The sequence below is a fragment of the Vulpes lagopus genome, chromosome 14 (assembly GCF_018345385.1).
Source record: "Vulpes lagopus strain Blue_001 chromosome 14, ASM1834538v1, whole genome shotgun sequence".
NCBI classification, from domain to species: Eukaryota; Metazoa; Chordata; class Mammalia; order Carnivora; family Canidae; genus Vulpes; species Vulpes lagopus.
The window spans coordinates 70,380-84,662 of NC_054837.1; positions in this window are offsets into that span (position 1 = coordinate 70,380).

A 14,283-nucleotide genomic window follows, 5' to 3' on the forward strand; every position below is an offset into this window, starting at 1 on the left:
GTGTCGTTAAAATAAGATTTATTTTTGTTGTGCATTTGTGTTCTGCAGGGCAACTTTGGGATACTGCACCGTGCTGCATCTTACCCCAAAGCAGGATCCCAATACACGCTTCTTTCAAAATTCAGATGTAGAGAGGTTAAATATCCTCGAATCTAACCACTGGGCCCTCGCAGCTGTCTATCTAAGCACATAGCTGCCTTTTTCAGAACAGTACTTCCAGGACAGGCTTTATGGACTTCATTTTCCTCGTGAGCATCTCCTACCACCACATCACTCTCAAAGGCCTGTGGTGGCCTCTCGGCATGATCAGAGAAGTGGACGCACATCTTCTGGGCAATACTGCTAACTCAGGTTTTTTCCCTCTACTCATGATTGAAGAATGTCACCTTGAATTTTTTCATTATCACTTTATATTCATTAAGTATTTTTCTTAAGTTTATGTTGAAGATGCATTTATTCTAAAATAATATTCTCTGTTAACACTTGAGTTGAAATATGTATGGGATATCAGCTATCTGACCTTGGCAATTTAAAGTCCCCCCAATTTTTTTAATCATCTTTAATTGAGAATGATAAATAAACTCACCTGTCAATAATACTCTAATGTTAACTACTGTTATTCTTATTTTTTCAATGATTTCCACCTTACTAGATTGTTTTGAGTATCAAATGTCCTGATGGGTATAAAAATTATTTGCATGAGCTGATTTTTATTCACTGTTACTTATGGTTCCTGTGGTTAGTAGAACGAATAGGCGACTTCTAGAAATATGCCAAAATAAAACTAAATTAAGTATTATTGACTACATAAGATAAAATATCCATTTATCAATTTTAGGAAAGAATGGCTTAGAAGGGGCCACATGTGAAACATGTAAAGCTTAAAAGTAGGAAAAAAGTCAGACTTGATGTTAGGAAATGAAGGTTATTAGATCAGAAAAATTATCAAAATTAGTATGATATAAAATACAAAAAAATGCACAAAATTTATAAGATTTTGCACATGCTCATACTTCTGCTTATGCAGAGTTGTACCATTCTGTACAAAGTTACACAATTGTAACAAATAATCAGAAGGACACGAAAGGGTTTTATTCACTCTTACCTGCAAGAAACAGTCTAATAATAAAACTTTGAAATGGCATGTATGAAAGCATTTATATAAAAAAAAATTTTTTTAACAACAAGTGTCTGGAAAAATATCTGGTCTGATTGCTTTCTAGTTGCAATTTGCATTTTTGCCAAGTACATTTGTCATTTCAGATTTAAGTCACAGTTATTCTAGATTGACTTTCTACCCAATTTAAAAGTATCCATTAGACAGGTTGATGATAAAATATTCAAAAGTGGTCTTAACTGCCTGTTTTGAGTCATGATGATACCAATGTGTCCTCTTCCTTGCCTCTGGCAAGCCTGGAACTAGACATGGCTTCTAACACCCAGATGGCACGTTCTGAACAGTCTGGAAGCAAGGGGAAAGCTGGTGAGCCGGGGCAGTGTGTTCACAGCTGCCACCAGGCCTCTCTGTGAATGGATGATTGTGGTGCAGCTTGCAGAGGACAGTGTGAAGTGGGGACAGGACACTAGGCCTGGGGATCGCTAACTCCCTGAGGAGGTCTGTGAAGTCTCCTGACCTCACCACGCTTGGGCTCCTTTATGGGCTAAATCCAAGCTTTAAGATTTCTTCTAGTCCATAAATGTTTTACTTTTATAAAGCGTGTACCCAGGTGTGCAAAAGAAATATTCTTTTTCCGTCAATTGTTGCGAAGTGCCTCTTCTGCCAAGGCCAGACAGTGTCTTTGATGTATGTGCTGGATTTTGTTTAGCGACATGTAAACCCGTCACTGACTGTCCCATCATTGTCACTCACCGTGGCTGGGCTGTCAGGTGGGCTCACCTGACCATCTGTGGGCGTCTGCCCGAGGTGGTGCATGCCCAAGCTCCACAGTCTCTGGCCTGGTCCTCACAGTCACTCCTCCACCATCCCTCCTGTCATGACCCAAGACAGTGCCACACATCTTCTCTCTTTCTCCCACCCTCTTGCTCCTTCTTGGCCAACACCTCCAGCTTTCTTGGAGGCGTAAAAACTATAAGCTATTGTCTCATGAAGACAAATGGGAACGCCGTGTGTCGCCTGGGCCAGTCTCACCTCCCTGATGTCACAGCACGTGCAGAGGCCAGGGCAGCTCTTGAGGCCCCCCTTAGCCTGGCCAGCACCCCTGCCTGGGATGCCCCGAGAGAGGGCAGGGTGCAGCTCTTCCTGCCCAAACCGTCACCCTCGATTTCCAGGCTACCTGTCCGGGCCTCCTCGTCCCCTCTCTCAGAAAGGGAGGAGAGTAGCCAGACCAAGATCAAATATTCTCCAATATCCATTAGCAGATCCAAACCTTGGGCCCATGATGAGAGAATGCTGGTAATTCAAAAGCCATGTTGTTCTCAAATGTATCAACGAGGGGATCAAAATCCTATCTTCCAAGTCAGTGTTGAGCATAACTCACATCATACGCTGTATATACCCAGTGAAGACAGTTTCCTGAAGGCAGGTGTGCACGTGCTGGGTGTTTGCTCCTCGCCACGAGGGTTGACCTTGGGTATAAACAGGGTACATGTGCCCACGTGCCAGTTCATACTCGAACATGTTTGTCATCACATATTTGTTACTATTTCATACTTCTGTCTTGAATTTTATGATAAGATACTTGTGATAAATGATTCCTTTCTTAAGGCTAACATGACATACAAGGGTAATAGAAAGAGTCTGAATTTTTAAAGGCTGTCAATATTGCAAAATTCTGAGGTTACTTGGGCACGATTGGTAACTATTATCTTTTATTTTTATGGCCCTGAACAGGCTGAAAAATGTGTATTTCCATTTTAATATCCCTGGAAACAGATGACTTCACAGATTTTTTTTTCCATACAATAATAAATGATTTGGGCATAAAATTTCGCCTTTCAAAAAAAAAGGTGTCAGTGACATCAGAAAAATGACAGAAAAGGCAGCTCCTACTTCCCTTAAACCAATACAAAAAAAACCAAAAACAATGAAAAGTATCCAGAAACTGTCAGAGCCAACTTTGTCAAAAGTCTAGAAGACAAAGTTTAGGGCAACCAAGCTAATTACTGCTGGATTCAGAAAAAGGCAACTTCGAGCTGGTAGGAAAGTTCTGTGATGTTTCCATGTGCCCCCAGCCTGTGCCCCCCAGCTGGATGGAGAGCCCAATGGGAATGCTGGCCCTGGTTCTAGGAGCAGAGCCTGCCTTGTGCACACACGGTGGCCTTGTTTGCTCTCACCGGAAGTTCCCACACAAGCACCTGTTTCTGTTTCACTAACTCAGACCTCATCCGGGCTGGAAAAGTGCGGGTGCTGCTGGGAGCTTTGGAAGTGGAGGGGACAACTTGTAACTGCTTGGGGCTGTCCTTGAGATGTTTCCCAGCCCATCCTAAAGCCAGAGGAGAAGAGCCTGGGAGGGTTTCCTAGAGACATTAGGGAATTTCAAAGCACTTCTATGTGCTGAGGAATTTAGAAGCCTGCAGGCACATGTAGAAAAAGTACAAGGCAAGCTCAGAAAACATCTGAGGAGCCCTTGTGGTCTCAGACCCCCACGGAGCTTGGGGGAAGGGAAGGCTGGCTGAATGAAGACAATCTGTCAAGATTCACACAAGTATTTGTTTTCCCTTCCCTTGGCTTTAGGGCAGTCAGTGGGGGGCTGGGGAACATCACAGGCATCCCACCTGGGAATGGGAGTTTGTGGAATGTCAGCCACGGCTTGGTCCTCAGAGGCCTTCTGCTCCCTCATCATTTCCCCCTGAAAAATTCTGACCCTTAAATCATTAAAGTTGTTGAAGGCGGGAGTTCTCATCTTCTGTACCTTCTTCCTGCTGAACAGGGGCAAAGAGAGGTCCCTGCCTGTGGGTCACTGTGGGTCAGTCAGGAACCATATCGGGGAGTTGGGAATGAGAGAGGCAGTTAGATCCCACATGGAAAACACACATGAGCCTCCCTGAGTAGTTGGAAGTCATGTCTGGGAAAGTCTTGGCACCAGGCAGGGAGACAATGGAAATGACAACAAAATAAGATTAATAATATTATGAGAAAGAGAAGCCTGAATAAGACCTTTGATAGTTGACCACAACTTTCCTGAAGTCCAGGAGTTTTAACCAGTCACAAAAGAAAAGAGAGGGATTGCTTAAAGCACCATCTTGAGTATCCACGTCAGTTAGAAATCCAGAAATATTTCTGCGGTAATCTGGAACGTGCACATAGCATCCTGTTGTTATGTTAGCATGCGTGTCACTGCGTATAGCAGTTAGAGCATCTCATGCTGATCTATGTATTTTTATGTATTTGCGTTTAGTCTTTATTTTTTTTAAATATTTTTTTAAATTTTTTTATTTATTTATGATAGTCAGAGAGAGAGAGAGAGAGAGACGCAGAGACACAGGCAGAGGGAGAAGCAGGCTCCATGCACCGAGACCCTGATGTGGGATTCGATCCCGGGTCTCCAGGATCGTGCCCTGGGCCAAAGGCAGGCGCCAAACCACTGCGCCACCCAGGGATCCCCTATTTTAGTCTTTAATAGGGAAATACTATTCCTAGTGTCATTGAGGGCTTCGACTGTGTACTTATCAAGAGCTTCCATGTTCCAGTCCCAAAGAGGGAACAAAGAGGGATGCTAGGCGGTCAAATCAATGAAATACAGAGGGTCACCACTGTTGTTTTTTAAGTTTGGAAGGTTGACTGGGTTGGTAATGGTTTTAATAATATATCTGTGCATCCAGGCAAAACCCAGAATCCAGTGGCCTACCAGCCTGGAGGAAGCTGTGGCCAAAAGTTAGAGGAACAGAGCCACTGGGTCCCGTCAGGAGCCAGTCATTTAATTCTGGGCCTCCTTGAACTGCGGTGAGATATCAAACGCAATTTGGTTTTGGATGGCCACCCTTTGAATGTGTGGTGACCACGAGTTGGGTCTGGTTAAAGGTGGCTAAAGCCTCCATTTGCAATTTTATATCAATAGAGGTTGCTTCAGGATAAATATGACTAAGGAATAAAACCATCCAGAAGCCCCTTTTGTTTGAGGTCCAGCGTTAACAATATCCTAATTACAAGAAATCTCTGGCAAATGGAAGAAGACTTGTTTCAGGAGATGAGGGCATCCCCAAGTGCATCATCCAATGCAATCATAAGGAAAGTGGGATCATCCAACATCTCCACAAGTCTGTGGTTAGCCCCACGGGGCGATGGTACACTCTGGCTTTTAAGGAGTGATTTTGTTATCCCAGCTACACAGTATGGTCAAGGTGATGGTTGAGTTATACAATTGTTGGAGAATCAATCCTATTTTTCAGTTGTTCAAATAATCATATGCCACTGGGGTCCTGTTATTATCCCCACTGAATAACAAGCAAGAAGATTATCCATACATGAGCTATTGTGGCAATTTCTCTGAAATTTTATAAGTTTTCCATCATCTGTTTTTAGAGCTTTTAGGAAAAAGACAGTTTTAGTTTTTAGTGACTTTAAAGTCAAGAGATGGGAGAAGACTGGAAACCTTAGTTGGAGAGCCATAGCCAGATATTTAAGAAAAAATTTAATATTTACAAAGATGTGCTATTGAAACATAATTTTTCTCTATAATCACTTTCATTTCCAGAGATAGCCAAATCAAGACTAATTTGTTTGTGATGCAAGTCCAATTTTAACAAACTTGTTCTAATTATTTTTATAAGCTCAGCAAGAATAACGTTTGATCATGTAGATTCAGAATCTGCTTGGCTGGAATCTTTTATAAGGAATCTAGATTGAACTCTTAGTATCCTCTCCAGGCCAGAAGCCAAGCCCAGTACTTGCCATCAGATGTGCCTGCAATACCTGTAGATTTGGGGGAATTCCTCTTCACGAGGTACCCAAAGCATCCTGAGGTCCCTGCACCTGCCAGGAATAAGAGTCGTTACTCACCTGCCGCTGGGATCTCTGTAACCAGGTATCAGGCCAATATTTCCAAGGGGACTTATGGCTCCAGGTTTCAAAGTCAACCTCAGTTCCTTAAAGCTGTCTGGTCATATCTGAGTCTATGCTTCTCTCTCTCAAATATGACATTCCAGTCAAAGCCTTGGTATAATAACCAATGTTTCCAAGGGTGTCCTGTTACAAGGAGAACTATGCAAATGACATGGTTGCTATGGAAGAAGGAATATTCAGAGACTTCTTGAATTTCAGAGAGTTCAGGTAGGGAGAAAAGTTAAATGCTTCAATTTGTTCAAAAATGAATATTCTATCACAGTTCTGTAAGTCACAGATATCTTAAGAGCAAGATTCTGGAAGAGCAAAGATTAGAGAATCAGTAATGTTTCAAACAAGAGTCACAAACTATAATCTTCCTCAGTTTAGTTAGTTCTGGAAATTATTACCCATTTTAGCTTTATGATTTTAATGATACTAAAAACCTGTATTTGTCCTAAAAGTCCTTTTTATGAATCCCCTTGAAGATGAAGCACATTTTGCAAGAGAATAAGTACAATTACAAATGACAAAAACTCTGAAATGGACATGGTTAAAGATCTGATGAGAGCTCATATATAGTTGGCAAGGAAATCCAGGTATTTCTGTGACATGTAACATTTTAATAATTGGAATGTTAAGAGATGATCTTTTACCAGAACATATTAAAACTTTAGGAATTGCATGTCATATCTCTGGGATAGTTAGAGCATTTACCTAAACATAACCTGAGGTCTATCCTTATTGGTTTGACTTATTAAGGTCTATTAATAAGGTCTATCCTTATTGGGCTTCCCGAGTAACTTAACATACCGAATAAACAAGCCTGGTTAGTCAAAGACTTCACTGACAATTTAAATATGGGAAATTTGTTTTAAAAACCTCAGGAAGTTTTAAAGCACATGCCTAAATACCCTTGGTTATACTCCACATGTTTCTCATCCTCCTAGCAATGGCCGAGGGACAGAAACACACAGCACTGCACAAAGCCTCCTGAGTCCTAGGGTTGGGAAGGACATGCTGCCTCCTCTGCCACATTGTGTTGGCAAGTCACGAGGAAACAAGGATTGGGAAAAAAGGCACCCCTCTTTATTGAGAGAAACTGAAACATTACATAAGAGAGTATGAATCCAGGAGATTTAAAGAGATGGGGCCAGTAAGACAGTTAGTCTCTCACAGAGAGATTTCCTGCAGCAAACAGTGTTCAATAAAGTCCACTCTTGATAGTGACAAATTTTGCAAATTGTTTAGATATTTTTCCATATTTTTATAAAAGCTTACTTTTACTTTTTAAATTGTTATTTATCTTTGAAAGTACATTTTTTTATTTCCTAGAAAAATACTTGGTGCTGGTGTTTAAGAGGAAAAAAGTACCAATTCCCTCTCCCTGCTAAAGAAATGTGAAAAAAAAAATCAAAATGACAACATAGCACTTCATACCCATGAGGACAGCTATATTCAAAAAGACCAGCAATAATGAGCTTTGGTGAAGAAGTGAAGAAATGTAAGAAGAAATGTAACTCTTGTCTGTCGGTGGGAATGCAAAATGGTGCAGCTGCTTTGAAAAAAGTTTAACAATTCCTTTACAGTTATGCTTACAGATGTCGTATTACCCGTGTCTTATTTCCTATTGCCCCTGCAAAAAAATCACCACAAACGTGGTGGTTTATCAAGTATATACACTATTATCCCATTGCTCTGAATTCTCACACAACTCACGTTCTGCATGTCTTCTATAGGAGCTCCAGGGGTGAGCCACTTCCTTGGCTTTTCCTCTTCTAGAAGCTGTCTGCATTCCTAAGCTCCTGCCTGTCCTCCCCACCTCCCCATTTTCAGAGTAAGCTGTGCTAGGTTGAATTCTTTTCATAATAAATTATTTCAGCCTCTTCTGTCTCTTTCCTCCACTTTTATGGACATGTGAGTAGATTGGGCTCACGAGTAATCTAGGATAATCTATCTTTAGATCAATTTATTAGCAATCTTACTTTCACGGGCAACCCTTCCCATTTACCTGAATGTAATCACAGATTAGGGAATTAGGCTGTGAACATATCTGAGGATCTTTGTTTCTGTCTATCACACTTGCACTTCCATCCTAAGCACACACCCAAGAGGAGGGAAGACATACATCTATGTAAAAACTTGCACATGAAGGTTCATAGTAGCCAAAGAGTGAACACAACCCTCCTGTCCATCCGTTGATAAATGGATGAACAACAATGATAACAGTGGTGTCATTAATATCGTGTGATCTTTACAGGAAGAAAAATTCACAGTAAATATTAGGAAAATCACAGAATGCTTCACGGAGGAGGTGAAATTAAAGTTGAACTTTGAAAAATAAAAAAATAAAAATAAATAAAAAAATAAAGTTGAACTTTGAAGGAAAGTAAAGGGCAGAAACAATTACTATTATGCTCTTTAAGCTAGATACATATTTTAATTATCAGGTGTTATTCCAATGACTACTTTAGCAGGACTCTATGCAGAATACCATCATATGATAGGTCATTATCCAATTTCATTTATTTTCTCCAGGAGAGTGGCACATTATTATTCTCATTAATCAAGTAAGATGGATTCCCCATGGCTGGGTTATATGGGATGATAGATCAAGCCACAACTGGTTCTGTTCGGGTAAAGCATCCTAACTCTCCTTCCTTTAAGATTAGAGAAAAAGAAAAGAATAGACCAGTTATCACTAAAGAAAACATTCACAGGATCCACTCTTCAATCAAACTACACATTTCATATTTGGGTCACAGTTTGAGTGTTTGCAAAAGCCCATGCCTCTGACAAATGCAGCACAGTATTGGTGCCTGCCCATTGTTCTGCTTGCTCATCCCTTTTCAAACAAGCAACATGTTCATCTCTCTACTCATGGGGACCAAATGCAGTTTAATTTACTCATTACTGGGATGCCTGGATGGCTCAGCGGTTAAGCGTTTGCCTTCAGCTCAGGGCGTGATCCTGGAGTCCTGGATCAAGTCCCACATTGGACTCCCTGCATGGAGCCTGCTTCTCCTTCTGCCTATGTCTCTGCCTTTCTCTCTGTGTGTCTTTCATGAATAAATAAATAAAAGCTTTATAAAAAATAATAATTGATTCCTACTTCTTTTTGGCTATTTCAAATAGTTCAGTTTTGCCCAATATTGATTGTTTTGAAGCAATATAGAACACTTCTGAAGCTTTCCCTTCAGATGAGGAGAAAATCATCCAAGTGATCATTATCTCTGACATAATCTTGGGAAGTGTGAGTATAGGTGCTTTTCTCTACTTCCTGAAAGATGGTGAGGATGTAACACAAAGACAGAAGCCTGAATTAATGTATCAGGAGCTGGTGATGACTCCATTTTGCTGTTCTCTGCTCTCTTCAATGGTATTCTATTTGAATCTTTTACTATTTGACAAAAACTTCAAAAAGCAGAGTTCATGAAAATGAAATTGGAGTAGCAAAAAGAGACAAGCTACATCACAGTAAAGCAAGTGGTAGAAATCTGAAGATAATCATTAGCGCCTTCTTTCTGTGGAAAGGAATCTCTTATTATTTTTGGCAGATTACCTAATGGCTGATAATGCAGACAGTGTATTTGAAATCCAAATGAGTTTTCCAAATTTCATCACAGATGTTGGTTGAAGGCTTGCCTCATCAGTGTACAGCACCTCTGTCTTCAAAGGGAAGGAGAGAAGAAAGCCCTTGGGTGGAGAGAAGGTAGAAAGTGGGAGCAAAGAGCTGCTGTCTGTTCACTTATACCCAAGTCCTTTTGACTTCAATCAGCTTCAGCTTCTTGGAAGGGAGAACTTCGCAGTGGGATAGAAAGTGGAGCTTCACTAATAGTAGGAAAGGGGATCAAGGCTTTCATGAGGAACTTAGTCACTTGGATGCAGAGTCTTGGACACTGGAGAGTCCTAAACATTCTCCTGGCTTGGTCAATTTTATCTTTCCTGCAGATGGAACTTAGTGTGAGTGCTCATGTAGATATGTAGATGCTGGAGCTCAGAACTGGATACAAGACCATCATAATGTTACCTGAGTGGTTTTCACTCATGAGGTTACAGATTTATGGTGTTTGGATCCCCAAAAAGAAACCTGCATTATAATGGATTTACTTAAATTAGACTTCCATAGTATCCTTGCTTCTTTTCCTCTTCCTCCTCCCCATCCCGATTTCTAAAACACGAATGACTAATAATTACAATGAGTGTTTTCTATGTGTCAAGTAATGAGCTATTTACCTTTACAAGCATTTCCTCATTATTTCTTACTGCAATCACTGGAGGTAGGAAACTTACAGCAAGAAAGGTTAAGCAACTTTTCTAGGTCACTTGCAGATGGGATACAGGAAATTGAATTCTGGTTGGCATGAAATCATTGATGTTGGTGAATCAGATGATTGAGGACACTTGATCCTTCCTTTCTCTCCTACATAGAGAATAGGAAGGAACCTGGCAAAGGATTTGGCTTCCTATGCCAATTCCACTGGTAGACGTGTACCATACACAGTTCAACCTGGAGCTAGCATGGTTGGGCTACGGTCACTGATTGGAATTCATTGGAAATATAGTGAGAGTTAAAGGTCGGGTGATCCCCACCCCTCAAGCTAACGGGAAATAACACAGGTCGGCGGTGGAATTGTCAGAAACAATATGTAAGGGGTGAGGCGAGGAAGACTTGAAGAACAAGCTGAGCCATCAGATCATCAGAAGACAATGAAGAGAAGAGGAAATCACGAATGAGCAGATTTTGAAAAGGAAGTGAGGAACCAACAGTGTGAAATTCTGCAGGACGAGAGTGAGGCAGTAACTGAGAGATCACAGGGATGGGTAGAGAAGACCGTGGGGTGGTGGTGATGCAGGTGAGCACATGGCAGCATCACGGAGCAGCAAGAGGGAAGGGCTGGGAATAGGAAGGTGGACCAGGATCCTTTTTACAGGGTTCACAAGTGAGAGGGATGAAGGGGCCGTGGGCTACAAGACACCTCACAACGGAGGGATATTCACTCCAGCCTCTACGGTGAGGAGGGCGTGTTCCCAGGCTAACAAAGGAAATGATGGGGACCATGAATTTACAGAAGGGGCTGGTTTTATCACGTCTCTAATATTTTCTCCCAGAGTCTGCACTCATTTCCCTCATGTAGATCCTTCTCCATTCTCCTTAATCCTTTTTTTCTTTCTTATCTCTTCTTCTTCTTCTTCTTCTTCTTCTTCTTCTTCTTCTTCTTCTTCTTCTTCTTCTTCTTCTTCTTTCTTCTTCTTCTTCTTCTTCTTCTTCTTCTTCCATTCATGCTTGCTCTGGCACTTGCATCCAGAACCTGTCTGTTAACGGGTCCCTTCATTTGCACGTCTTCTATTCCCTCCTCTGCTATCTTAGGCATTTTGCCAGATGACTGTGCCTATCTTTTTTTAAATTTTTTTTTAAATTTATGATAGTCACACACACACACACACAGAGAGAGAGAGAGAGAGGCAGAGACACAGGCAGAGGGAGAAGCAGGCTCCAAGCACCGGGAGCCCGATGCGGGACTCGATCCCCGGTCTCCAGGATCGCGCTCTGGGCCAAAGGGAGGCGCCAAACCACTGCGCCACCCAGAGATCCCCGACTGTGTCTATCTTGATAGAAGTTTTTTTCTGCTGATGTGATGTTGTTGATAACAGTTGATTGCTGGTTGTGGAAAATACCAGTATTTTACTCTGATAACACTTGTGTAGTTTATCAGTTGTAGTCCATGCGTATATTTAACCCCATGACCTAAGAAGAATCCCAGGTCCAACAAACCTGAAGAAAGAGTAGATATGTTTGCACCATATTCTAATACTATCTAAACAATAGTTTTTGAGAGAGAAGACACAGTGAATGTTGATTTTCTGCCTCAGTTGCTCAGAAAAGGACCAAACCTTCACTCACAAATAATCTGAAACAGAAACCTCAAAGATTGAAATTACATAACCACTTCACGCTTACTGACTCTCCTGGTACTTTCAGATTCTCTTATTGGGGGGGATGTGACCATCTCCAAGCTATGAAACACTTAAACAAACCAGGGGAAATAAAAACTCTAAGTAGAAGCCTTTTTATGACTGCTTCAGAAAGTTGATCAGAAAATAGTGTTTTTAACATGTGCTTGTCTTTGAGATTGCTGGATGGACATGGAAGTCACATAGCTGCTTCTTCCTTTCTGACTGATGCTCTACATGGAGTTGATGCTCTACACCAAGCTACTGCTCTGCAGCAACAAAGGAATTGGAATGCATTTTCTTGGTGTCAGAGTGGACCACTCATAACCAGCAGAGCCACCAGCATTGGCTGATTACAAACTATCTCTAAAAACATCCACTGCGCAGATGCAATTTCAAAAATAGGATAGGCTTATATTGGACTACACTGGGGGATATTGTGCATTCGCTGGAGCAGCATACCTGTAATAGAGCAAACAAAAAGCATATCTGACAAAGATGATTCTTGAAAAACTTTACCTTAAATATATTTACTTCCAGTGTTATGGAAGTTGGTAAAAGATCTCAAGTTTATAGTCTTGAGAGATGGTTAAAACTAAGTTTAGACCACAGGCTTTTGGCTCACATACATCTAGTTTCCAACATTGACTTTGGTCTTAGTTGCTGTGTGATCAAGGGCAAGTTACACATCCTTACTGTGCTGTTGTTTGCTTACCAGCAAATATAACTACAACATCTATCTCAGAGGGCTCTAGTGAAGATTATGGCCTGATATTCATTAAGCTCATATATTACTATTCCTGTTGTTATTTTTCCTGTTACTCAGGAAATAAATATAAGGGAGAGAGCGGTATGATTTGGGTCAGAAAATAAGAGATGAAAAAGAAGAAGAAGAAGAAGAAGAAGAAGAAGAAGAAGAAGAAGAAGAAGAAGAAGAAGAAGAAGAAAACGCAAAGATTCAAACCAAAACAATTACTAAAGAAGATGGCAAGCCATATGCAAACCAAAAAGATCTTTTTTTTTTTCTTGGTTAGTATTTGCCTTTGTTTTTTAGCCTAATGCTATATGGTAATTCTCACGTGCTAATATTTTGACATTCTGGTATTAGAGGGCTGATTTTGCTCATTTATTTTTGATTGGATGAGAGATACCCTGGCTTTCACCTTTCTAGGAAGTACTATCACACCTTAATTGAGAACCAAAAAGATATATTTGTCCTAGAAGTAGGAGGATTATGTCTATCGTCCCCAAAACAAATGTTATACAAAGCAGCCAAATTCTAGCAGCCAGGTTCTTAGAGTAGAGGCCTGTGGCCTTGGAAATTCATTGCTTCTTTCAGTAACAACTGATGGACAGTAACCTTGTCCATCAAAGTGTAAAAATGAATGGATGAATAAACCTAAGGACTCATGATGGGTGGCCCTGGTGTGCGCAGGGTACAGAGGGTCGCTGGTTGGTAGGATGAGTAGTTAGATATACTAGGCATTTGGTCACATGACTGCACCATCTGAAGGTGCAATGAACTAAGATTTAGATACTAGAGAAGTGGAAGGAGAGTAGAGAGGAAGCCAGCAAGGGAACAAACTTGATCCTTTGGAGTAAAGACCCAGCAGAGTAGGCCAGGGACTCAGCTGGACAGTTGGCCTCCCAGGGGGAGGGGGCTTCCAGTGGACTCTGCTCACCTGAAGCAGCCTTGTCCCCAGAGCTAAGCTAGTTGTGTGCTTCTTGCACTGGGAAAGTTGTTTGAGCAGCGGATGCTAGATGAGTGTTCTCATGAACACAGTCTTCCTACAGCAAGGAAAGGGGCTTGTGTGGTCCCCAAGGTACAGAGGAAGGGCAAGGAAGTACCCTATGCTCTCCTGTTTCCCTTCCTTCTCCACCCTGGGGGAAATGAGAGGCTCTGATTTTGATATTAGGAGATACCTGGAGTGGTGTACACATGTATTCTGGGTAAGAACCCTATGACCTCATCTTCACTTTGGCTTCTCACATAGATAACCTCAAAATTATAGATTGATAATATATAACCCCACACACACCCAAAACCTTGAAACTTCAAATATAAATCTATTTGCCTAAATTCAACTCACCAAAATCAAGTTTATCAATTGGGATAATTTCTGAATGACCTATTAGATAAATTTGCACGTTTCTTTAAACATTTATAACATTTAGAGCAATGCATATTTTTTTTTATTTCTGAAACTTTTGAAGATCTCTATAAAATTTAGTTATCTGGCTCCCATTTTATTTTGCTAAGAGTCTTTTAAGGTTTATTGCATTTGCTTCTCTACCACACGGTGAGAGCTGAGGCTACGAAAGGGGGA